Source organism: Galeopterus variegatus, unplaced genomic scaffold (genome assembly GCF_000696425.1).
Source record: "Galeopterus variegatus unplaced genomic scaffold, G_variegatus-3.0.2 Scaffold2047, whole genome shotgun sequence".
Taxonomy (NCBI): domain Eukaryota; kingdom Metazoa; phylum Chordata; class Mammalia; order Dermoptera; family Cynocephalidae; genus Galeopterus; species Galeopterus variegatus.
The window spans coordinates 122,965-143,714 of NW_007728158.1; the positions used below are offsets into that span (position 1 = coordinate 122,965).

General features: G+C 37.8%; 1 protein-coding gene across 1 annotated transcript in view; it reads right to left on the reverse strand.

Annotated features, from left to right (window-relative positions):
• The window catches only part of EXT2 (exostosin glycosyltransferase 2), a 180,644-nt gene that overhangs the window by 82,443 nt on the left and 77,451 nt on the right, over window positions 1–20,750 (reverse strand). The gene's annotated exons all lie outside the window — the stretch shown is intronic.

Genomic DNA, 20,750 nt, shown 5'->3' on the forward strand with positions numbered 1-20,750 from the left:
TACGGGGGCAACACTGAGGGTTGCGATCCATTGCCGGACACAGAAAAAAGACAAAAGACAAAAAAAAAAAAAAAAAAAAAAAGTTACCTACACCCATAGTGCACAGGAGGGGGAGGGACGGAAGATAACAGCAAACAAGGCTCTGAGGCCTCGAGGCAATAGCTGGGTGGGCTCTTTTGGCTCTGGACAGGCAGGCAGGCTCTTAGGCAACAGCCGGGCTCTATGGCTCCGGACAACAACTACTACCCAGATAAAGATATAGAACATTCCAGTATCCCAGAAAATTTTCTCTTGCCACTTCCCAGTATCTCACCTTTCTGAGAGTAACCATCATTCTGATTTCTAGTGTCCACTCTTAAATTTCATGTAAATGGAATCAAACAGTATTTACTCTTTTGAGCTGACTTCTTCTGTGCAACACTTGTAATATCTAAACCAGGTTTTGGTATCAAGGTTATGAAATGAGTTGGAAAGTGTTCCCCCTTTTCCTAATCTTTCAGAAATTTTACACATGATCAGCATTATTTCTTCCTTAAAAGGTTTTAGAACAATTCAAAGAAACTATTTGGGATAGGTGTGTGTGTGTGTGTGTGTGTGTGTGTGTGTGTGTGTGTGTGTGTGTGTGTGTGAGAGAGGTTTTAAATTATGAATTAATTTTCTTTCACAGATGTAGGATTATGCATATTTTTCACGTCTGTGTGTGTCAGTTGCATAAGCAGTGTTTTTCAAGGAATCTGTTCATTTCATCCAAATTGTTAAATTTATTGGAATAAAAGTGTGCATTAACATCCATTTGATGCCTGTAGAGTCTGTAGAAATACATCTCTTTTCATTCCTGTTATTGTTCATCTGTGTTTTCTCTTTCTACTTGATCAGTCTTACTGAAGATTTTTATCAATTTTATTAATCTTTTTCAAAAAATCAACTTCTGATTTTTTTGATTTCTCATCATAATTTTTCAATTTTATTTCTGCTTTTTTATTATTACTATTTCCTTCCTTCTCTTTTAGAGGAGTTTAATTTTGCTTTTAACTTCTTGAGATTAAAGTATAGATCATTGATTTCAACCTTTCTTCATTTTTAATATATTCATTTAAAGCTATAAATTTCCCTGTATGCAGTATTTTAAATGCATCCCACATATTTATATACCATTTTCATTATCTTTTAGTTACACAAACTTCTAATTTCCATTCTGACATCTTCTTTGACCATGAGTCACTGAGACATATACTATTTAATTTCCAAACATTTGGGGATTTTCTATTTATCTGTTACTAATTTCTACTTTGCACTTTGATTGCACTGTACTCAGAACATACATGTGATTTCAATACTTTGCAATTTATTTTAACTTGATTTATGGCCCAGACATAGTTTCATTGTTTGTTTAAATGATCTATGTGCAATTAAAAAATGTGTATTCCTCAGTTGATGAGTATAATGTTCTCTTTAAATCTTCCATAACCTTACTGATTTTTGTCTGCCTGTGTGTGTGCGTGTATGTATGTGTGCACATACCAGCGTATTTCAAAACGTTCATGGAAAAATGAAAAAGATAATACAAATCTTTCCATGAACTTTTTGAAGACCCCTCATGTATATATAGACACACATACATACACACTAAACTTTGTGCTTTCAAACTTGTCCCAAGCTTCTCTCTTATAAAAAGCATATAATGTAGTTTTAATATTTTATCCCATTCAAAAATCTTTAGCTTCTAATTATAAATATAGTCCACTTATACTTAATGTAATTACTGATATGGTCCAGTTTAAGTTTTTCTTTTATTCCAATTTGTTTCATTTCTTCTTTTTTCCTTTATTTCTCCTTTCTCACCTTTAGAATTAATCAAAAGAACTATTATTCCATGATTTTTTTCTTCATTAGCTTGCTGGTTATTTAGACTCTTTTATTCTTTTAGTAGCTATGCTAGCAATTAAGGTAAACATCATAGATTATATTATATCTCAAATTAGCAATTTTGCAACTTACCAAACAATGAAAGAAAATCCATTTACCCTCTCCTATCTGCTGTGCTATTAATGTCAAATATTCCTATTTTTTTTTAAAAAAATGTATTTTATTTTGTCAATATACAATGTGGTTGATTATTGTGGCCCATTACCGAAACCTCCCTCCCTCCTCCCTCTCCCCTCCCCTCCCAACAACCTCATATTTGTTCGCTTGTCATATCAACTTCAAGGAATTGTGATTGTTTTGTCTTCTTCCCTCCCACCCAAGTTTATTTGCGTATTTATTTATTTATATTTAGCTCCCACAAATAAGTGAGAACATGTGATATTTCTCTTTCTGTGCCTGACTCGTTTCACTTAATGTAATTCTCTCTAGGTCCATCCATGTTGTTGCAAATGGCAATATTTCATTCTTTTTTATAGCAGTGTAGTATTCCATTGCATAGATATACCACATTTTCTGTATCCACTCATCTGATGATGGACATTTGGGCTGGTTCAAACTCTTAGCTATTGTAAATAGTGCCTCAATGAACACTGGAGAGGGGCCGGCCCGGTGGCGCACTGCTACAGTGCGCCGCTTGGGAGTGTGGCTGCGCTCCCGCCGAGGGTTCGGATCTCACATACATACCGGCTGCTCGCTGGCTGGGCAAGGTGCGGGAGCAACACCGAGGGCTGTGATCCCGTTGCCGGTCCCGGTCCGGTACGGGCGCGACACTGAGGGTTGCGATCTATCTGCAATTGTTTGAGGAACCTCCATACCATTTTCCATAGAGGCTGCACCATTTTTCAGTTCCACCAACAGTATATGAGAGTTCCTTTTTCTCTGCAACCTCACCAGCATTTATCATTCACAGTCTTTTGGATAATAGCCATAATACTTCTATTTCTCATATTTTAAATCCCACAAGACATCATTACTTTTTTTAAAGTAAGTTTTCATTTATATTTACCATATATTATTATTATATTATTCCTTCTTTCCTTCAAACATATCTGAGCTTCCATCTCAAATTATCTTCCTGCTGCTTGAAGACCTTATTTTATTTCTTTTGCTGCAGGTCAGCTGGCAACAAATTCTCTCAGTTTTTATTTGTTTGAAAGCTTCTTTTTACCCAATTCATTTCAGAAGGATATTTTTGCTGGGTAGAGAATTCTAAGTTAGCAATTATTTTCTTTCAGAATATTCAAGGCATATTTCTACTGTCTTCTGGCTTTATCCAATTTTTTACTAATAAATCAGCTGTCAGTGTTACTGGTGCATCTTTGAAGATAATATGCCTTTTATTTCTATCTGTATTTTAATATTTTTCTCTGTCTTTGGCTTACCGCAGTTCAACTATGATGTGCCTCGGTGTGGCTCTTTGTATTTATTCCACTGAGGGCTGTAGAGCTTATTCAATCTGTGGTTTGATGTTTTTCATTGATTTTAGAAAACTCTTCAGCCAATCTTTCTTTGAATATTGCATCTGTCGCACACTCCTCTTCTTCTGGGACTCCAAATACACATATACATAAAATACATTTCACAATGTTTTCACTATGTCCCATATATCTCTTCTTCTCTTTTCTGTATTTTTCCTCTCTGTGCTTCAATCTGGGTATTTTCTACTAACTTTTCTCCCGTTTCAATAATTGTCTATCCCTTTTTCTTTGGTGTCTCAACTGTTGTTAAACCCATGTATTGAATTTTTAATTTCAGGTCCTATATCTTTCAGTTCCAGAATTTCCATTTGACCTTTTTAAAAGTAGATCTCATATCTTTGCTGAAATGCTCCTTTCTTTTCTTCTATTTTCTTGAAGGTAGTCAGTTCCTGAGTGATAACTCCAATATCTAAATTACCTGTGGGTCTCTTTCCACTGTCTGTTTTTTCCTCTTCATTTGCATCATTTGGTTTCAATTCCTAGCATGCTTAATTTTTTACTGGATGCCAGAAATCCTGTTTGAAAATTATAGAGGTTTTGGATGATATCCAAATTATCTTCTTCCAATTAATGGGGTCTCCAATTAAAGCCTAGGATATTTACCAGGACCTCTCTATTTTAACAGGCCTTGAACACCAACTTTTACCTCATCAGTGCTATATATGACTGCTAAAATATTCACACTGTCCATTAGGTTCCCAACTGCTGCTTTCTACAGGGATTCTTGGAGTCTTGCTCTGATCATGTATACCTTAGGAGTTGGCATACAACTCAAGGGATGATTTCAGGCACATTTTTTGCTTTCATCCCTGTGGTTCTCTCTTTCCTGGGATTTTGTCCTTCAAATTCCAGATAGTCTCTAACTGGTAGTCCCTAACTCCAACCTCTAAGACCCACAAGAGTGCTGCTTTCTGCTAGGACTCCATACTCTTGGACAGTGAATTGGAAAATGCCCTCAGGGAAAAAGCCAGAGTGAAGATGTAGCTCACTTTCCTGTGCTTCCTTTCCTTCAAGTACTGACTGCTCTCTAATGACTCTAAACAGCTGTTTTATCTATTCTAATAAGCTTTTATATATCTTTTTCTTTTTTTGGCAGAAGGATTACTCCAATATCAGCTATCAGTCATGCCCCAATTCTGTCTTTTGAAAGAAGACAGTTTCTTATCCAAGCAGAGGTTAAACTCAGTTTCTAAGAAAAGTAGGATGCTGGCCTACATGATCTCTCCAACTTCATTCAGATCTATGATTCCACTCAAAATTAGAGGCTATTAGGATTTATGCAAGGGGGTGAACATGTGGAAATTTAACATGGGGAAATTGGAAGTATAACCAAAAGAGGTGGAAGAAAAAGGTATTTTCTAGTCGAGAGTTTCTGACTTTAGTTCCGTTTCCAGGGCAAGTGTTCTATCCCTGAGTTAAAAGCCCAGGGTGACTTCTAAATTATGTAACTACTATTCTCCCCACTACCTATAAGAAGACAAAGCATCACAATGAGAATTTCTCCTACTCAAAGCAAAGCTGAAATACAGATTTAGCTTCCAAGGACATCTGACTTACTCAAGCTATCCTGTAGTTGACCATCTAGGTACAACTGGTTGTCTGCCTGCTGCTGCTTCTTAGATAAGCCCTACACACTCCAATCTCACTGATGCTTAAATTCATGTTGCTGCTTTCTCTCCCATCATACAGCCAAAATATTTATATTTTATGAGACCTGAAAGAACCTGTCTTTTCTGCGAAACCTTTACTGATGACTCCAAAGACCAGCAATCTCCCCTTACTATGTAATTCTACAGCACTTACAGCCTTTACCATACAGGTTAGCTCTGTTCTATACTGCTCTATAATTGTTTGTCTGTTATTTCAGACAATCACTTTTCTCTCTCCAGCTAGACTTGGGCATAAAAACTGGCATTTTTAAAATGAGCATCCTTGTAAATGTTAGTATTTTACCTGCTACAAAGCATTTTTTTATCCATGATCTCATCTGCTTTTTATAACTTATTTGGGGCAGATGCAAATTTCCTTCTATACATGAGGAAACTGAGATCCAAAGATTTTAAGTGGCAGAATCACAATTCAAACCCATGATTCCTGACTCTAAATTCAGACTTTTTCCACCCCATTCTAGGGTATGAAGAGTACCAGCACATGATAAGTTTTAGGAAATGGTCCTTTTTCAAGAAACTGAAAGGTGTAAAAATTTACTAAGTAGCATGAGCCTAGACACAAACACACATATATCCTGAACATTTACCTCCTTTTCTACCCAAATGGGTCCATCACCATACATTCTTTTATTTTAAGTCATATTCCAATCAAACCACTCAAACTTAAGCATTCCAAAGCTTCATGCTCACATGTAATCACAACGGAGACAGCAGCCTTTGAGATTTATAGAAAACAATGACTGGTAACAAATCCACCTAGAATACCAGCCAAAGACACAACTGTGGAACAGAGCTTCTAATTTAAGATGTCTCAAATCATCTCAGCCTATCCACCAAATTGCAATTCACTCAGAAAGGAAGCAAGTTTTGCCAATAATCACAGCTCAACTGTCTGAAGATAACTGAACTTCAGAGGATAACTGAATTTCTCAGGTTTAATTGTTTCTGCAGGACTTCTGTAACACCTTGAATTATTCAGAAGGCTGTATAATTTACAGCCCCTTCAGGACTCAACATCAGATATCGTACACAGAGAGGAAGGAGTTTTCAGTTATGCTAGCAATGTACAAAATTACCACTATTCTCATCCAAAGAGCAACTGCAAATAAATGCTTATTATGATCCCACCCCCACAAAACATGGGCCACATTTATATTTATATGAAAAGTTTAAATGAGGGATTCTTCAGCAGCTATGTAAATTCCCCAGTCACTCTAAACTGTGGAAGCTACACAGTTGAAGGGTTAAGTCACATATGTATAGGTCATATCAATATAACCTTAAACAAAGCATTTAATCTTTCTTGATTAAACAGATACCATTGTGGTTTTATAAAACACGCAGATTTTACAGCAGAAAAAACTACAAAATTCCTGTGACACTTCCAAACATGAGTATTACAAAGCCCCTAGAGGGCAGGGACTGGGTCAGTTTAAAATTATTATATGCAAATAGGAACTTCGAATAGAAATTGATGTCTCAGTTTATACATTAATTAAACGTGATTTATTCGTTTGATTTTCAGTAACATAAAGACAAGAGGATTAGCAATGATAAGTGTTTAAGGGAAATCAGTCTGGTATAATAGAAACAGTTACGGAGCATCTTGCGCAATTTTAAATTATTTAACCTCTCCATGTTTTCTGAATCTGTAAGGTGGAGATCATACCATCACATGGACTTGTGAAGATTCAATGAGATGAGGTTTATAAAGCTCCCCATTCAGTACTATTGCAGAACAGGCAATCAGCACATGTTAGCTCTCTCCTCAACACTTACATCCATCCTGTCCCCTTAGGGTCTTTGTCACTTACATTAGAATAAATTTAACATTTGATAGCACTGTTTTGGGGTGAGAATAGATGAAGCATAGGACGAGAGATGAAATGGGATTCCAGTGTTACACTCCATTCATCCCAATTTCTGAAGACAGTGAAGAAATTCAAGCCATCACAGAATAGTTAGAAATTATAAAAATACATCAAGTGGGAGTGTGATAGCACTGTATACTGAAAAGTACAGCATCTAATAATATGTCCCTTCTAACTTAATCATGAAGCTTCCAAGGAAGAGCACAGTCTTTCTCCAGAAACTTCATGAGAGTGGGAATGGGTCTGGTTTTGCTCACCACTGAATTCTCAGCATCTAGCACAGTACCTGTCTAAGAGCAGGCAGTGAAACATCTGCTGATAGAACAAATGCATGTAACAACACTCTCACAGGCACGAGGGGGCATAGGCACCACTGGCACCCCACAAAACTTTTCCAGATCTTCTAAGTACTAATCCACGAGACTTAAAGGGGAAAACTATCATTTTATAATGAAATCACGCCTTGTATTGTATATTGAATTTTAAAAGGTGGAAGATGGAGGGAGTGAATTTAAGGGAGAAAAAGGAAAATCTGTTTCTGGATGAAATAGCAAGACAGAAATGGGACTAAGAATGCCCTCTACATTATATTTGTATAGATCACGAGAGAGAGAAACAGTTTTTAAAATTATGCCATGTAACTTGGCTACCCGAAAGTGGTCAAGATACCTAACAGTACAAAGATTAAATAACAACCCCAATCACCTGAAAGTAGCCCAAGAGCATCTTCATCCAATGATGGCTTTCAGTGCCCTTTAATGAACCAGTCAACTTCAGACTGCCCCTTTAATCAGAATCTCCTGAATGTGACCCAGGTTAATGAGTTTCATTTCGGTAAAGGATTTTTCTAATGAAACCTTCAAAATAAAACAACAACAAAAAAGATAAACTAGCCAGATATGTTTTTGTCCTAATTTCTAAGTGCTAGTGCTATCCAAACACCTGACAATGACATGTAACTGTGGATCAACACTTGCTTAAATACTGTACTATTTCCCTTTTCCCAACTCAGTGGTCACAACATAAAGGATCCCCTTCTGCTTAGGACAAATAAAGCCACAAGAGAAAGTATAATCGACCATAACAATGAAAAAAAGCCACCAATAACCTATAAACATCATAACATTTCTTGGGCCCATCAGAGAGCTGTGGTCCTAAGGAAATCAAGGGTACCAAATTTCATAAGGTGGCTAGCTCCTCCAAGGAGAGATGGGACACACAAATTATTTCAGTTTTGGAAGAGCAGAGGAAGAAGAGCTAGCTGGCTGCCACTAACGGAGCCAAAGAAAACAGCTAAAATTTTAATAAATTCTTAAAACTGAGTGTGGACCATCAAGACAGTTTAAGAAGCTCTAAACACAAGGGGATCCACACTCACTTGCAAGCTCTTTCTTGTTGGATGTTTCCCAGAAAGATTAGGTATAAAACCATGCCTACTTAACGGACTTTTTGTTATCCTTAAAGTGCTGGGGGAGGAGAAGGAACCCCTCCCAACTCTAACATCCAAACAGTGATCCACTGCCTCTGGGAGAGAAGTGGAAAGGCAGTCTGTCACTGGGGAGGGGAGGAATCCTTCCAGCTCCCAGTATACAACCACTGAGGTCAAAGCAAAAGCCTCTGCTCCCAAGGGAGGGGAGGAAACTCCCGCAAGTTCACCATAAACCTCGTAAAACATCTACTGCTGTGGGAGGGGAAAAAGACCCTCCCACCACCAATCTCAGGCAAAGGTACAGTAAAAGCAAAAAAGTGGGAGCAGTAAAAACAAAAGCCACCTTTCCCAGGACAAGCAGGTCAGGATCCTGCACTGACACAAAGCAGAGTCTACCATCTGTAAGGGAAGGGCAGGAAACTCTCCAGCCCAAGACCCTCTAAAGACGAAGGGCAGAGTAAGCTGCCACAGTGGAAAGGAACAGGAATGCTGAAAAAGCCTCACCCCTGAGGCCCCAGCAAAACGGCGTAAGACTGAGGCTGAACCAGGGGAATGGAGAATCCCACTGCCCCCACCATGAGCCTAGGACCAAGTACAAACAACAGTACTCTACCACTGACGGATGGGCAGGAAAGTGGAGAAAGGTGGCAGGCAGGGCCTACTGAAAGCAGAGGGCTGGTAGGAACTCTGAGAACTCAGTAGGCTGGGCCCCACACCAAGTACAAGGTAGCAACAGCCACCCATTGGAGCACTTGAAGATGTCATGGGTGCAATGAAGGTAGCTCTAGCCACAAAACAACCCAAACCCATCCCAGTGACTCAGTAGATTGGGTTGGCCTCCCACACTAATGGACTGACAGAAGAAAAGGGTTGCCCATTTCTGAACATGCTATTTACCTTAATCTATTGTTTTTCTATATACAATGTCCATCATTCAATCAAAATGTATCAAAAACAAGGAGAAAACAACCCACTGTCATAAAATAAAGCCATCAGTGGAACCAGACTAAGGATGGCTATGGTATTGGAACTATTAGACAGGAACTTTATTTTATTTATTTATTTTTTTTAAGATGACTGGTAAGGGGATCTTAACCCTTGACTTGCTGTTGTCAGCACCACGCTCTCCCAAGCGAGCTAACCAGTCATCCCTATATAGGGATCCGAACCCATGGCCTTGGTGTTATTAGCACCACACTCCCCCAAGTGAGCCACAGGCTGGCCCTTAGACAGGAACTTTAAAATAACTATAATTAATATGTTAAAGGGTTTAATGAAAAAGGTGGACAAGTTGTATGAACAGATAAGAATTTTCGGTAGAGAGATGAAAAATGTAAAAAATAGTCAAATGAAAATACTAGAAATGAAAAACACAGTATCATAGATGAAGAATTCCTTCAACAGGCTTATCAGCACACTGGACACAGTCGAGGAAAGAAAGAAATTATCCAAACTGAAACATAAAGAGAAAAAGAGTGAACTAAAACAGAACAGAGCATTCAAGAACTGTAGGACAATAACAAATACTCTCACATACCTATAATTGGAGTCCCAAAAGAGGAGAGAAGGTGGAGCAGAGAACAAGGCAGCAAAAATATTTAAAGAAATGACAGCTAAGAATTCACCAAATTAATGAAAAACAACAAAGCACATACCCACGAACCTCAAAGAACCAAGACAGATTAAAGCATTCACCTTCTCCCTGAAGTTTAAGAAACAGCTGAACTATTAAAAATGCAGAAGTACCTTTTCCCTCTGAGCAAACTAGGAGATTCAAGAGATCTAAGCTATAGGAAACTTTCTCTTAACTCACTAACACTAATAGAACCATTTATTTTAGGTGAAGAGCTGGAAAATATTTCCACACTGCACGGATTTATTTTCCAAAGCTGTGCTTGAAAATGATCTGAAAACTTCCAAAGGGATTCTTACCCTTTCTAAACACATGTACCAAAGGCTGATTATCTCATCATTTGTTTGCTTTGACAAAACAACAAATGAGCATTCTTAACTTTCCAGAGCCTCCTGTCCAGCAGGCTTCTCAGTGTTACACTGATTCTTTCCCTCGTGACTTGCTACAGAGGTGACTGCACAAGAGCAGGGAGCCTCATGCCCCTCTGAGATGACCTCCAAGTCTGGAGGCCCCAGAAATGAGTGCTAATAATCTTTATACAGCCGCTGAAAAAACTCAGTGGAGAGGTCAAATTATAATCTAAGCATCCTTATTTCTAGTTGAGAATTACTGTAAGCAGACTTTTTCTTGTTTATTCTTTTGCTTACTCCGTTTGTATAAACATAAGAGTTACATGACAACCTACTTAAATTAGAGAGGGAAAAAATGCCAACAAAACCCCTGGTTGCACTTCTCATGGACTGCAGGTTTTGTAAACATGGGCTATGCCCATGTTACCAGTTGCTCTAGAGGAAGAGAGGGACTTCACAAACATTTGCTATGCCTTTACTCAGGAATTCAATAACAACAATAAATAGAATTTACCCTCTTTAAAATAAAAGGGATTTCTGAAGCAAAAAAGGTTGATATACCTGAGATTTATCAGCATACCACCTTTTTTCTTTACTTAAAATACTTACTTTGTTTATTTAGTTACATTTATAATTCCTTACCATATAAAATATGAAAGTGCTTTTTTTTTCCACTCCCATATTCATGAAGCTATTTCATTTGCCCTTTCCACATGCACCCTACTAAAAGTCTTTGATAGCCCTGGAGACACTTTTCTATTATACAGTACCATTTCTCAGCACCATTATCTTCACCATTCAATTACTTGAACCCAGTGTTTTAGGAACCCACTGGAATTTTATACAAAGCCACAGCCATCGGTTCACATAACAACAACAGAGTTCATTTCACAACTTTTTGGTAGGTGTGAATTTTTTTTATTTCTTCACGAAACAAAATTGTAACTGCTTTCTTTTTAACTTTTTATTTTGAAATAGTTTTAGCCTTAGAGGACAATTGCAGTGGTAATACAAAGAGTTCCCAAATACCCCTCTATCCATCTTTCCCTAATGTTAACATCTTATTTCACTATGGTACAATGACCAAAATAAACGGTTTAACATTAGGTACAATTCTAATAACTAAACTACAGACTTTTTTTTTTCTTCTCCAGATTTCCTCAGTTTTCTTCTAAGGTCCCTTTTCTGTCCAGGATCTAATCCAGGATACCACACTGCATTTACTTGTCATGTCTGCTTACTCTCATATGATCCTATCAAGTAGATGCAGACGAAGTATTTGACAAAATCCAACACCTATTCATGATAAAAACTCTCAGCAAATTAGAGGGAATTTCCTCAACTTTATAAAGAATATCTACAAACAAAACCATAGCTAACATCATACTTAGTGGTGAAAATCTTGAAGCTTTCCTGCCAAGATCAGGAACAAGTCAAGGATGTGCCCTCTCACCACTTATTTTCAACATCATACTAGAAGTCCTGACTAATGCAATAAAACAAGAAAAAGAGATAAAAGGTAGACAGATTGGGAAAAAATAAAGAAATCTGCCTTTATCCTCAGGTAACATAATTGTCTATATAAAATCTCCAACAAAATCAACAACAAAAAATCTCCTGGAACTAATAAGCAATTATGGCAAGGCTGTAGGATACAAGGTTAATATACGAAAGTCAATCACTTTCCTATATACCAGTGGTAAATAAGTGGAATTTGAAATTAAAAACACATTATCATTTACATCCTACCCCCCAAAAATGAAATATTTACATACAAATCTAACAAAATATGTATAAGACCTATAAGAGGAAAACTATAAAACTCTGATGAAACATATCAAAGAACCAAATAAAGAGATAGTCTATATTTATGGACAGAAGAACTCAATATTGTCAAGATGTCAGTTCTTCCCAACTCAAACTATGGATTCAACATAATCTCAATCAAAATCCCAGCAAATTATTTTACAGATATTAACAAACTGATTCTAAAGTTATACGGAGAGGCAAAGACCAGAATAGGTAACTCAGTTCTGAAGAAAAACAAAGTCAGAAGACTGATACCACCTGAGTTCAGGACTTACTATAAAGCTACTGTTATCAAGAATCAAGATTGTGTGGTATTAACAAAAGAATAAACAAATAAATCAATAGAAGAGAAGAGAGAGCCCAGAAATAGACCCATATAAATACAGTCAACAGATATTTAACAAAGGAGCAAAGACAATACAATGGAGAAAAGAAAGTCTTTCAACAAATGGTGCTGGAACAACTGAACATCCACACAAAAAAAAATGAATATAGACACAGTCTATACCTTTCACAAAAACTAACTCAAAATGGATCATTGACCTAAATATAAAACACAAAACTGTAACACTCCTAGTAGATAACATAGGAGAAAACCTAGATGACCTTGGGTATGGTGATGACTTTTTAGTTACAACACCAAAATCACAATCCATGAAAGAAATAATTGATAAGTTAAACTCATTAAAAACTCCTGCTCTGCAAAAAAAAACAATGTCAAGAGAATGAGAAGACAAGCCACAGACTGGGAGAAGATATTTGCAAAAGACACATCTGATAAAGAACTATTAACCAATATACACAAAGAACTCATAAAACTCAACAACAAAAACAACCAGATTAAAAAGATGGCAGAACACCTGAACAGACACTTCACCAAAAAAGATAGGCAGATGGCAAGTAAGTTTATAAAAAGACATTCAAAATCATGTATCATTAGGGAATTGCAAATTAAAACAACAAGATACCAATACACACCTATTAAAATAGACCAAATCCAAAACACTGACAACACCAAATGCTGGTGAGGATATGGGGCAGGAACTCACATTCATTGCTGGTGGGAATGCAAAATGGTATAGCCACTTTGAAAGACAGTTTGGCAGGTTCTTACAAAACTAAACATACTCTTACCATATAATCCAGCAATTGTGCTCCTTGGTATTTATCCAAATGAGTTGAAAACGTATGTCCATGCAAAAATCTTCACATGGATGTCTATAGCCACTTTATTCACAATTTCCAAAATTTGGAAGCAACCAAGATGTCCTTCAGTAGGTGAACAGATAAACTGTGACACATCCAGACAATGGAATATTATTCAGCACTGAAAAGAAATGAGCTATCAAGCCAGGAAAAGACATGAAGGAACTTAATGCATACTACAAAGTGAAGGAAGCCAATTTGAAAAGGCTACATACTGTATGACTCCAACTACATGACTTCGGGAAAAGGCAAAAATATGGAGACAGTAAAAAGACCAGTGGTTTCCAGGAACTGAGGGAAGGGAGGAATACATAGGCAGAGCACAGGGGATTTTTAGGGCAGTGAAACTATTCCGTATGATACTACAGATACATGGTGCATTGTCGATGGTCGATAAATATCATACATTTGTCCAAAATGCATATAATGTACAACACTAAGAGTAAGCCCTAACGTAAACTATGGACTATGGACTTTGGGTGATAATGATGTGCCAGGGCAGGTTCATGAATTGTAAGAAATGTACCACCAGTGTGCAGTGCGATAGTGGGAGAAGTTGTGCACATGTGGGGACAGGGAATATATGGGAACTCTCTGTACTTTCTGTTCAATTTTGCTGTGAACCTAAAACTCCTGTTTATTAATTTCAAAAATCCTGTACTTTAATGTTCATCTCCTCCTTGAAACTATCCTGAAGCCCCTTTTTTCTAGTTTACCTGACACTTAATCTCTCACAATAGTCAGCATCTATTCTCTACCCCACTGTTATTTTATGGAGGAAAGAAAAACTTATCTTCTCAGATAGACCAAAACCTCTTTGATGACAGGCCCACAATGCTAAGCTAAATTTACTAGTCCCCATCTACAGGCAAGAATTCAAGAAATCGGCCCATAAATATTACAGCTTTAGGGCAGTGAGTTTCTATGGGTTCTCACAGCTTATTTACACTGGGATCCTAAACTTCCTCAAGAGTAAGGCCCATGTGTTCTAGAAAATTGGAATGGATTAAAGAGACAGAACTCCATCTTCTCTGTCACAATTAATTTTTCCCAGTAGCAGCGAAGCAGGAACTAGACTTGCCTTAACCAGTAGAGACTCTATTTCAAGCTGCATCGCTCAGGGGGAACAAGTGAGAACCATTTTAAATGCAGCCACTGCCCAGTGCAAGACTAATGCATCACACCTCGGTGAACACATATTTGCTCTTCTCCTAGGATCGCATATACAGCCCAATAATTCTTGCTAAGAATTAATGTCTCCTAGGATTTAATTTCAATTTTCTTTTTACCTTATCCCACATTTCCATTCTTCTAAAAAGATAAGAATTTATACTGATTTCCCCTTTGTGTAGCTTAATCTCTAAGAGTTCTAGATCTTATTCTTACATCCGTAACTGTAAGCTACTCAAAGGTTAGAAAAACAAACAAGTACAAGAACCAGTACTCAAATCCTATTCTTGAACAGCACTGGCTGGAAAACTCCAAAAGCCTCATGCATAAACACTGGTCATCCATTTCGAGGCAAAGTATTCCTTCCTTTCATCTTCAGTCTCATTTATACTTATGGGGGGTGATTAAAGAATTAATATGCACTTAGTTCCACCAGAGAAAATGGCTACAGCATATATCCCTTAATAATCACAAAAACATAAGGAAGAGAACTGAATAATGAAGTCCAGGGCAATACTTTCTGAGAGCAAATAGTGTGTACTTGCTTAGGTTCACAAGAGTTTTTAATTAGACAAGGTGTTTTTTTCCAAGGGTTGATATATATTTACAAGTTGTTTATCAACTTACATGTCACTGGCTTACATGGTTGATTCCTATAAAGAGTTTAAAAACCTGAGTTATCATCAGAGAAAGGATACAGAGAAAGAATTAGAACATGGGAAAAAGAGAGGCAAGTGAAGACTGGGGACTCCAAACTCCTTTCTTTCCCTTAAGTCATGTGACAGAACTTAGAATAGGAAAAATAAATTTGCTACTAGGGGGAAAACAAAATGAAGGCAAGGACAAGTAACTTATAAACCACCTTCAACATAGAAATGTCCCAAAAGACATACTTATCTCAGCATAAATGACAAATGCCCCTAAAGAAATGGTACAAAAGTGAACTTAATGCTCACAGTTAATTCTGCTTCCAACATCTCTGACCTCAGATGCTGATGAGGCTCATGACCATCACCACCACCTAACACTTATTCCCCCCAGAGGAATGCAAGTTCCATGCAGGCAGAGAGTATGGTCTATTTCGTTAACTGGTGCATCCCCAGAACTCAGAACCTGGCAAAAGCAAGAGTTCAATAAATATCTGTCAATTAAACTAGCCACTTACTATATACAAGACATTATTTTAGGTGCTTTACCTGTATTTATTTAATCCTCACAACCCAAGGAAATTATCACTATTTTATGATCAGAAAATTGAGCCACTGACAGATTCACAGGGGTTTACTGGTCCTGCCTTTCTCTAGGTTTCCTGATTTAGCTCAGGTAACATGAGCATGTGCTGAGCTGCGGTCCTGCACAGCTTACTAAAGGAAGCAATCAACAACATCAAGACTCCTAATACTCTAAGAAGTTCAACTTTTCTGGATGCCTCCCTTTCCTAGCCATAGTCCTATGTACTCTTAGCTAACTCAAGAGACATTTAACCTCTGACCCAACACTGTGGCAAGGACTGTTAGAAGTCTATCCTGAGTGATGTTGTAAGACACTTCTGAGAATAACGATAGCCAAGAATGTTCCTCAGCAATGTTCAGGGAGTAGCTGTCTAGGCAACATAATACCCACCTGTACCCTTGATCTCTTTCCATGGTTATTATAACACAGTTGGGAGTTAGTCCTTATTAGGGAATATAAAAACAGATGGTGAAATGAAGACATTTGAAGGCAAGTGACTTGACCAAAATCACACACTAAAAATCTTGAAAAGGACAGGATGACAACTGACTGCCATCCCACTACCCCTCTTGCCCACTGTTAGTCTTCAGACGTGTCTTCCTCCAAGTTTAATGCTCAGCTCACAACTCTCTTAAGAGTTACTTTCTTTGGGGGACAGGGGGAGATCCCACATTACCTGAAAAGTAGTGGCTTATTTGCTCAGATAAAAGAAACTATTTCATTAAAGATAAACCTCTTCTCTCAGTTCCAAAAATATAAAATGTTAGATGTACCAATGAAGTCAACAAATTTGCTACAGAAAATCAATGCAGAGTAAAAGAAGGAAAAAAAAAAGTCAGTTAAGAAACTGCCCCCTGCCCAGGTCTAGCCCATTAGTAATTAACACATATATTATGGCTTGCTATTAAAGAACTGTGCTTTACTAATAGATCAATGGATCAGTAGGAAAAACTTCAGAAGAAATTATTTACATGTTTCACAGAAGATAAACTCAGAAGCCTCTGTGTATCCTTAGTTTTATAAATAACTTGTGCCCTGGTTACTACCCAAGGAGAATCTAGTGCTCTGAAAACATACAAATGAAGTGGGTAAGACTATACACTTATCTTGGCCAAGGAGACCAGATTTCTGTCATTTAAAACAAAATTTTTTTTAAATCACTCAAAAGATTTCTTCTTTGTTACAATCCACTAGTGACTGACTTAACAGATAATCAACGTGCCTGATTCAGAGGGCTCGGGTGTACAAGTATGCATTGGGGTAAGTTAATCCAGTTGATGCATCCAGTAGGCATAGATGGTTACAAGGATAAATAAATCCTCCCTCTTCAGGGATAGGGATACAATATTTTCACATATCTATTTCTTCTATCACCCTCCCTTTCCCACCCACCCCTAAATCAACCATTTTGAGTGACAGGCTTAAGAATGAAGAATTGCTCTTATCTCAAGAGGTTTACTGTGTTATTAAATCTTTTTAAATTCCCAAGCATTTGTTAAAGACCTAAAACTCTCCATTAGTGTATAATCCTATACCTTCAACCTTACGTTTCTGGAATTAAAACATAAACTGTGGCAGTCAAAATTTCAGTGGAAAAAAAAAAAAAAACCTCACCTTCATTAATACAACAAAACAAACGTGAGCTTCTATCAGGTTTAATAAACTCTTTAAATAATATACTTGTCATCCTGTTGTTAGTAGGGACCATGACATTAAATCCTACCTCTCTGGATGGTATCCAAGACAGAGTCACCTTGTAAAGTCTGAATTTAGCACAGCAGACCAACTCTCAGTGTTTTAACGTGCAATGGGCTGAGGTGGTACTTAAAGCATTACCCTTCACCGGCTCCTACCCCCTTTTTGGCCTCACACTATTACTACTGCTTACACCTGAGAAGTGGACTCCACAGTGAGGAGCAAACCCCTTTCTCAACTAAGCCACTAAATGACAACTATTGACTTTGACTCTTGTACTATGTGTAGACACTGGCATGGGCTGAACTGTGTCCACCCAAAATTCATATGCTAAAGCCCTAACCCACAGTGCCTCAGAACATGACTACATGGAGAAAGGGCCTTTAAAGAGGGGATTAAGTTAAAATAAGGCTGTTAGGGTAGATCCTGATACAATCTGGTGTCCTTATAAGAAGAGGAAATTTGGACACACAGAGAGACCCCAGGGGTGCAGGGGCACAGAGGACAACATATGAAGAGGCACCAAGAGGGTGGTCACCTACAAGCCACGGAGACCCCCAGCCGGGACCTCAGTGCTGGACTTGCAGCCTCCAGAACTGTGAGAAATACACTTCTGTTGTGTAAGCTTATGGCAGCCCTAGCAAACTAATACAGACATCACATCCCTCCCCCTTGAGACTGTCGGCCGCTTAAGAATAAGGACCATAGCTTGTACAACTGTGAATCATGTTCAGTATCTTACCCAAAGTGGCATTTTATAAATATTTTTAAAAGATGCACTAAGCAAAGAAAAATAAGGCTCTATAAATAAACTTCATAGTTTTTAATCACATGCCACAAATTCTTCCCAATCCCAAGTCTGCCATTTAAGCTTTGTAACCTCAGGCCAACTGCTCAGCCTCTAAGGTTCCTTTTCCTCCTTTAAAAAAATGAGAGTAACAGCCACCTCGTCAGGTTTTCATAACTTAGCTTCTAATACAGTACCAAACACAGCAGTTAACATAAGTGTTCATTCTCCCCTTCCTGTTGCAAGCTGGGAAATGTGAGCTCATGACCAAACTCAGGAAAATACTCATGACCACAGAACAAGACAGTGGTAAAGTCAGGCCCATCTCTTCTGATACCTGCTAAAAACTTAACCTTTGCTCCGAGGCAGAAAAACAACTTGCCAGGCTGTCCTTTCTGCCAAAGATAATGTTATTACCTACAATATTCTATTAGAATTCTAGAAGAGCAAAGGAGATTATTTGTTCCTTTTCTAAGCTAAAGCCATCATGAGCAGAAGACACATTTTCTATTCCATGTTTTTAGAATGAGAAGTTTGATTTCTTGAGGAAGAAGCTATATTAAAGTCATCTAATATCCACTGGTCTCCGGATTTGCCTCTAAATACCAAAGCTCTCACTCCTGCTCCTCAGGCAAGAACTCAAGCAGATGTGGGAGGGCAATTCATACCATTTCTGTGTCTTCTTGCAACATCTAGTTTTTGCTGAAGCTGGACTGGAACCAGGCAGTGAAAAGAGCAGCTGGGCTGACAGCTAGGGTGTGTTTGATCTGAGAGCATTAGAATTGAACATGGAAGCACTGTGATACTTTCGCTATGCCATCTTTGCCTTTAATTATGCTCCCAGACACCAAAGACGGTTTGTGATTTACATGCTTTTGTCGTATCAAAAAAAAAATCTTTGAAAATAAATGCCACCAAGAGTCGAGGGCCAGCCCCCTCACCTGAATGCAGGCAACAGAGCACACCCAGGGTCCTTAAGCAGGAGCCCAGGACAGCATCCCGGGCCAGAAAACAGGCAAGGTGCACGCAAAAACACCACTTCCTCACGGTGGCCCATCACAGCCACGGATGCCAATAGTGACTCAGCTACAGCTATCTCACAGGAGGCCCGCCAGACACCCGACTGCATTGACACAAGGAGAGTCACCAGCGGAGACCAGGAAAAGAGGAGGACATCTCTCTTCTCAAAGCCCACTCCAGCATAATAGAAGCAGCAACTGCTCTACCGTGCCCCTGCTTTACTTCTGATTTTAGTAATTTCTGTCTTCTCTTTTTCTTGGTCTAGATAAAATGATCAATTTTGTTGATCATTTTAAAGACAAAAAAAAGACTATTAAACACTACAAAGCACCATTGATGTAAATATTTTAATCAAATACTAATTTTACGTAATTCTTTTAGGGTATAATAATCTTTACATATATTGTATAACTTGTTAAATATGTAACTATCATTCATTTTCTTTGACAGACTTTGTTATAGGAGATTGAAATCAAGCTCTAAACGTTTCTCAGAAAAGATTTCTTCCTTATACTTATTCCATTATAGCTCAAGTTTGTAAGAATTTAACGTTGCTGTTAAAATTGACCTCCCTCAATACTTTTATAGTAAAATACTTTATATAAAAATGATGGTTTCGCATTGTTTTTCTTCACTTCCCACCATACTAAGAAAATAGTTCCTTTGAAAAGTAACATTTTTAGTCTTATGAATTTACTGTTTACCTACTGTACATGGCTTAAGTTGGTTTCTAAAATTCGTGTTTTTTTAATTATTAAATTTATTAAGATACCAGCCTGACTATTCTACTGGAGACCCAAAAAGTTATAGCTTAAGTTTCTCTCTCAAGTTAGAGTACAAACTGATAGGGGGGTGCTACTTTGTAACTTTGTCTGGGGCCCAGGTTTCTCCAGTCTTACTTCTCTACCCTCCTTAGGGTATTGTCCAGGATGGGTTATTACCACATCCACTTGCTACCTAGTGGGGACAGGCAAAGAGAAAGGGGCACCATCAGGGCACAACCTGGAAGTTGCACATGTCTATTGCACTCAGATCCTGTTGACCGGAAGTTAGTCTTATGACCCTTAGCTGCATGGGAGACTGGGAAATACCATCTTTTATTTAGCAACTATGTACTCAGAACAACCAGCAGTCATTCAACAAATACCCTTTTTTTTTTTTTTTCGTGGCTGGCCAGTACAGGGATGCAAACCTGTGACCTCAGTGTTATAAGGCTGTGTTCTAATAAACTTTTTTTTTTTATTACAACACCTTTGCTGGTAGTTATAATGGGTGCTGTTAGTCACATGAATTTTTTAATGATAATTGAAGGGTCTTGTTATTGTACTTTTATGGTCTGATTTTACGTCTTTGAATTATTTTATTGCACTTGAAATCAATAATTAAAATAAAAATAATCCTTTGGAAAAAAAAAGAAATGCTACTTGGGGAAATTTAAAAGAGTGGAGTAAAAGAGGTTGAAGGTAAGAGAGG